The 6,333-nt window shown below is 48.5% G+C and overlaps 1 long non-coding RNA gene across 4 annotated transcripts; it reads right to left on the bottom strand.

Moving 5' to 3' along the window:
• Positions 1–2,926: 2,926 nt before the first annotated feature.
• Positions 2,927–5,917, bottom strand: LOC139042493 (uncharacterized). 4 transcript variants are annotated; one of them, XR_011499253.1, is made up of 5 exons: positions 5,518–5,917; positions 5,035–5,113; positions 4,448–4,557; positions 3,399–3,605; positions 2,927–3,289 (listed from the first exon to the last, which is right to left on the bottom strand). It is a non-coding gene; the product is annotated as an uncharacterized lncRNA (long non-coding RNA). The 4 variants fall into 4 exon arrangements; XR_011499255.1 differs by having other exon boundaries at positions 3,399–3,601; XR_011499252.1 differs by lacking the exon at positions 5,518–5,917 and having other exon boundaries at positions 5,035–5,504.
• Positions 5,918–6,333: the final 416 nt, after the last annotated feature.

The following is a 6,333-nucleotide window of genomic DNA, read 5'->3' as shown; positions in this document are numbered from 1 at the left end:
TATAGATGACCATATTGTCTGCGAGTAAAGACAGCTTTGTTTCTCCCTCTCCAATCTGAATGTCTTTTATTTCTTAATCTTTCCTAACTTCCTGGTTAGAACCTCCAGTACAATGTTGAATAGAAGTTGTGAGAGCTGACATTTGTCTTATTTCTGATCTTAGGAGAAGAAAAGCATTTCGCCTTTCACCATTAATTATGACGCTCGGTACACATTTTTTGCAGAGGCCTTATTAGGTTGAGAAAGTTCCCTTCTACCACTAGTTTCCTATGGGTTTTTGTTTGTTTGTTTGTTTTTAATCAGGAACAAATGTTGAATTTTGTTAAATGCTTTTTCTATAGGCATTGAGATAATCATTAATTTCTTCTTTGAATCATTGGTTAGTTATAAATGTGTTGTTTAATTTATAATTATTTGGAGATGTTCCAAATATCTGTCTGTTATTGATTTGTAATTTACTTCTACCATTGCCAAAGAATACACATTATATGACTTGAATCTTTTTAAATGTATTGAGACTTGTTTTATGGACCAGAGTATAATGAATTTTGGTAAATCTTCATGTGCACTTGCAAAGAATGTGTATTCTGCTGCTGTTGATCTGTAAACGTCAGTGATCTGTAAACGTAAGTCGGGTCAGGTGGGCTGATGGAGTTGTCCAGGTCTTCTACACCCTTGCTAATCTTCTGTCCACGTGTTCTCTTAATCATTGAGAGAGTGGTGTTGAAATCTCTAACTGTAATTGTGGATTTGTCTATTTCTTCTGGCAGTTTATCAGTTTTTGCTTCATGTATTTTGAAGGTCTGTTATTCAGTGCAGACATCTTTAGAACTGTTATGTCCTCTTGATTAATTGGTCCCTTTATCTTTATGAAATGACATCTTTTTATGCCTGAAAATAGTTTGTTCTGTACTCTACTTTGTCTGATATTAATATCCTCTCGCCAGCTTTCTTTTGATTAGTAGTTAGCATCTTTTTTATATATAGTATATCTTTTATATATCTTTTTCCATCCTTTTACTTTTAGCCTCCTTGTGTCTTCGCATTGAAATTGCATTTTTTGCAGGCAGCACACAGTCTGCTCCAGGTTCCCTTCCTCGGCTTCCTCACGGCACATAATGACGAGCAGCGTGCCTCTACCACCCGGGCCTCCCTTCACAGCTGTGGGGACTAGGTGGAGGCAGCCGTTGGGACTGGCGGAGGGTGTGCAGAGAAAAGTTTCAGGTCACGCTGCCACAAATAATATCTTATGACTTAGGTCACATCCCAGCACCCCACCTATCAGCTGTGTGACCTTGGGCAAGCTCCTTAACCACTCTGAGAATAATGTTGGCCTGCCAGAGTTATAAATAATCTGTACATAACGCCTTCCCCAGGGTCTGGAGCTCCTTTAGTGACAGATACCATCATCACTATTATTACTTTTATATTAATGTATATAGCATACAAACGCATATATTTACATTACAAATCAGCCTCTTAAGTGAGCACAAAACAGCAATCACACTTTTTTTTTAATTAACTTGCTGTGCTAGGGAGGTAATAAAAGGAATGAAATCAACATTTTTTTCAAAGCGCCTGTCATAAATTAAGCATCTTGGTGAGTGCCTCTTTCCAAGACTACAAATACTCCTGCCCCAATCCCTGTGGGTGAGCAGGCTGGACGGAGCGGGCAGTGCGCAAATTCTCTGCCGCTCCACCCTCGTGGCCTCCTCCGGCAAAGCCTGCTCAGGGCGCTTCTCTGCAGGTGTGGGACTATGACTCCAACCTTGCAGAACCTTGACAAGGAGCAAGGTCTGGGGATTTCCTCAGGCACTGCCGGGGGTCTTCTCCCTCTGACATACTAATTCCTGCCTCTTCCTGTAAAGATAATTCACGCTCCTCGGCAGCACGGTGTAATGCACAACGCCAGGTGCCAGGAGTCTCCCCCAGACTTCAGCAGGGCCGCAGCGTCAAGCGCCACTAGATTGATCCAGCCATCTACAATGCATTTTTTAAAAGCCAAAGGTCTTTCCCATGAATAACCTGGACAGTATTTGAGCTTCATTATAATTTCCCTCTAATGGAGTTTGGGGAAATGAAATAGGAGTTATTAGCCAGATTTATAAGACTGTCTCCTGAGAAAATGGGGATGGAGGGGCACTGACTGGGCAGACGAGGCACACTGGTTAACGACCCAGCCAAGGAGAGAGAGCAGGCCCCCAGTTTGCAAGGACAAAAAATATCCTTACCTGACAACCACTTTTCCCGTGCTCCCAGTTGCGGGGCGGGGGGCACTTTTACAACCTGAGGACGCACTGCAGACACATCCCCAGCACTCTCCTCTCCACATCTCCCAAACCCGGCCCTGCCATCCTACTTCTCCGTATTTATCTGGATCTGGAAGAGATGTTAGCGCTCCTGTGTTCATTACAGCCAAGATGTGGAAATAACCTAAATGCCCACTGACAGAGGAATGGATCAAGAAAATGGGGTACGGGCTGGCCCCGTGGCCAAGTGGTTAAGTTTGTGAGCTCCGCTGCAGGCAGGCCAGTGTTTCATTGCTTCGAATCCTGGGCACGGACATGACACTACTCATCAAACCACGCTGAGGCAGCGTCCCACATTCCACAACTAGAAGGACCCACAACAAAGAGTATACAACTATGTACGGGGGGCTTTGGGGAGAAAAAGGAAAAAAATAAAATCTTTAAAAAAATATATGATTTAAAAAAAAAGAAAAGAAAATGGAGTATACACAATGGAATACTATTCAGACTTTAAAAAGAAAGCAATTCTGCAACATGGGACAACACGGACAAACTTTGAGGATATTATGATAGGTGAAATAGGCCAGTCACAGAAAAACATGATTCCACTTATATGAGGTATCTAAAATTAAAAGCAAATTCATAGAATTAAAGAGTGGATAGGTGGTTGCCAGGGGCTGGAAAAAGGGGGAAATGGGGAGTCACTAATCGACAGGCATAAATGTTCAGTCAAGCAAGATGAATGAGTTCTGGAGATCTGCTCTGCAACCATTGTACCTTATCAACAATAACGTGTTATACACGTAAAACTTTGTCAAGAGGGTAGATCTCGTGTGAGGTGTTCTTACCACAGCAAAATGAATTTTTTTTTTAAAGATTTTATTTTTTTCCTTTTTCTCCCCAAAGCCCCCCGGTACATAATTGTATATTCTTCGTTGTGGGTCCTTCTAGTTGTGGCATGTGGGACACCACCTCAGCGTGGTTTGATGAGCAGTGCCATGTCCGCGCCCAGGATTCGAACCAACAAAACACTGGGCCGCCTGCAGCGGAACGCACGAAATTAACCACTCGGCCACAGGGCCAGCCCTGCAAAATGAATTTTTTAAAATAATAATATATAAAGTTAAACATTAAAAAATATAATCCTACCCTACGAGACCATCCTGTTAGTGATGCAAGTGGAGCGTGCAGGAACACATTCTCCTGTTGGTATTTGGAGGACAGAAACCACTTCTTCTAAGTGCAGACACACCTTCCAGAGAGAGGGCATCTTGGATGGGAAGATGGCTGGCCAAGGCTCCTGAAGGAGGAGGGAGCAAATTCCCTCCAAATGGAGTCGAGAGCCTTGACTGCTGTCTGGGGAGAAACAGTCCTGGTGAGGCATGAGCATGGGGCCCCCCAAGGACATGCCCAGGACCCTGAGCGCCCTGGGAAGATGAGGGGGCCCCAGCAGAGGGCAAGAAGAACAGGGCCTGTTTGGCAGGCCCACGCAGGAGCTGTTTTCTGCTTGTGTGAGAGACAGCAAGTGCCTCTTCGATGTCTTAGCACTGCTCTTAGGTTACAAGGAGCTCAGGGCAGAGATTTAGGCCGTGAACCACAGTGGCCCCGACACTCTTGCTCAGGAACTGTATTAGTCAGCTAGGGCTGCCGTGACAAAGGACCACAGGCCGGCGGCTTCAACAGCAGGAGTTATTGCCTCACGGTTCTGAGGGCTGGAAGTCCGGATCCCGGTGTCGGCGGGGTTCGTTCCTTCTGAGGCCTCGCTCTCGGCCCGTAGATGGCTGTCTTTGCCCTGCGTCTTCACACAGTCCTCCCTCTGTGTGCGTCTGTGTCCCAGCCAAGTTTCTTATAAGGACATATGTGTCATACGGGATGAGGATCCACCCCCAATGACCTCATTTTAACTGAAATACCCTTTCAAAGACCCTGTCTCCAAATATCTCACACTCTGAAGTATTGGGCGTTAGGACGTCAACAGGAGAATTTTGAGGGAACACAATTCAGCCCACAACTTTTCGAATTTTTGTGATTCTCTCTAACGTAAAGCCACGAGGTTACCGTTTGTCAAGTATTCACTGAGCTGCTTATGCATCACGTCACTTTCACTTAATCTTCAGAACGTACCTGTGAGGTAAGTTGCATTATTATCCATGCCTTATAGATGAGGAAACAGGCACAGAGGCAGTTAAGCGACTCACCCGGTTTGGATGCGGGATTCAACACAGGCCGCCTTCTACCGGAGCCTGCACTTCTGACCACTACCCCATGCTGCCTCTACTCCTGAGTTTGTTACAGAAAAATGTGCAAACTATAGAAGAGAAAGAGGAAAATACAGGTCACCCACAATCCCCTGGTGACACGGCTTTCCTGTCCTGCTTCCCCCTTCACACAGGCTAACGTCTATGGTGCAGCGCGGCTGGTGGCAGGCCAAAGGAGAACTACAGAGCCTTAAAGACGCACCTACAGAACCTCCCAGGGCGTGGGGCAATGTTAACCATACGGTGCTGGCTGTAAAAAGCTGGCTTCTTATCAGTATGTGCAGCATGAGGCCAATTTAAAAAAAGAAAGTCAACGCCAGAATGCTCATGGTAGCTCTCTGGCCTGCAGGACTCCAGGTGACCCTGATTTTCCTCCTCTGTCACCCATATTTATTTCCTGCATGTCTCAAAGGTGTCATAATGAGTGTGCGGATAAAACGAGCTCTGTGAGCAGAAAGAAAAACAAATGTCATAGGAGCAGAATTCCGCTGTGCCCACTCCCAGCGCCCCAGGCCCACTTCACTCACGTCGGCTCAGCTCTGGACGATTCCTCCACACGCATTTGGAAAGGAAAACAAAGGCAGCAGACGCAGTCTGTGAGGAAATCTATTGGAAACAACATCCTGAGTGAGAAAAGCGACAAAAGAACCACCTCCCTAAAGGCAGCCCGAGGTGGCCATTCAAATAGTAAAAATGACGCAGGGGATGAAAACAAAGTCCCAGCTTTCAGTCGGAGTTTCCTGAGCCAGTGAAACTGTGAGCACGGAAGAGGAAGCCTGTGTCCCCCGCCCCCAGGGGCCCTGGGCTGCCACCTACGCCAAGACCCTGAGGGCCGGAGACCTCCATCTGGTCACCCCAGGTGCCCCGCGTGCCCCAGCAGAACCAGGCCAACGCTCCGCTTCCCTCCCAGCCTCCTGGGGGGCCCCTGCCACGCTTTCCGTTCAGGGAGCAGGGTGGCACTTGGATGGGGACCAGGGCAAGCCGGCGTGGGGGCTGGGCACGTGTCCCACCTCGGGCCACCTGCTTCCTGCCGGGCTGCGCAGCCGGGAGCCAGCCAGGCAGACACAATGGGCAGGACCCGCGTCAGATTCTTAGGGAAGAAAATTCCTCTTTGTGGACCGAGAGATCAGCACAGGATATCTATAAGCGTTTAAAGAAAAGCCCGGTCTGCAGCACCCCCTCCCCAAGCACTTCCGAAATGTCGCGCAACACGCCCGCCTCTTTAAATATCAGAACCCAGAATAATTGTGCGCGCAGCACTTCCCCCGGCAACCGTGTCCGCGGCCGCCAGCTGAGTCAGAGCGCCCAGCGCACGGCGGTGCCCAGAGCGGCGAGTCCGGGCTGACAGTGAGGTGGCGGCGCCTGCCCAGGACCGGCCCACCCGGCTCCCGCGCCCTTGGCAATGGCGCCACCCTGCCCTCGCCTTTTGGGCCACCTCAAATGAGATGCAGAGTCCGGAGAGGTGAAAGGACTTGCCCTAAGTTACACAACTTGCTCCTGACAGAGCAGGAGCTAAAACCTGGCCCCCGCACTGTCCCCATCCTCCTGCTCTGTCCCTGGCCCCGTGGACATCTGGCCCTGACATCCTTCTCGTGGGTGTCCTGAGACAGTGCAGGCGATTGCTCTGCATTGAGGTTGTGGACTGTGCTTTAAGATCCTTAAAAATAGCTTCTACCAGACCTCAAGATGTGCATACAGGCGGAGCTGACCTGGTTGAAATGGGGGCAAAACCAGGTCGCCTATAGCCCCCAGCCCCTCTGTACACCAGCTGCCCCAACTGCCCCCGCCTCTCGTGCCCTGAAGACATATCCTAGACTCGGGGCTCT

The sequence above is a fragment of the Equus asinus genome, chromosome 29 (assembly GCF_041296235.1).
Source record: "Equus asinus isolate D_3611 breed Donkey chromosome 29, EquAss-T2T_v2, whole genome shotgun sequence".
NCBI classification, from domain to species: domain Eukaryota; kingdom Metazoa; phylum Chordata; class Mammalia; order Perissodactyla; family Equidae; genus Equus; species Equus asinus.
The sequence above is the reverse complement of the archived record's forward strand: the minus strand, read 5'-3'. Positions and strand labels throughout refer to the sequence as shown.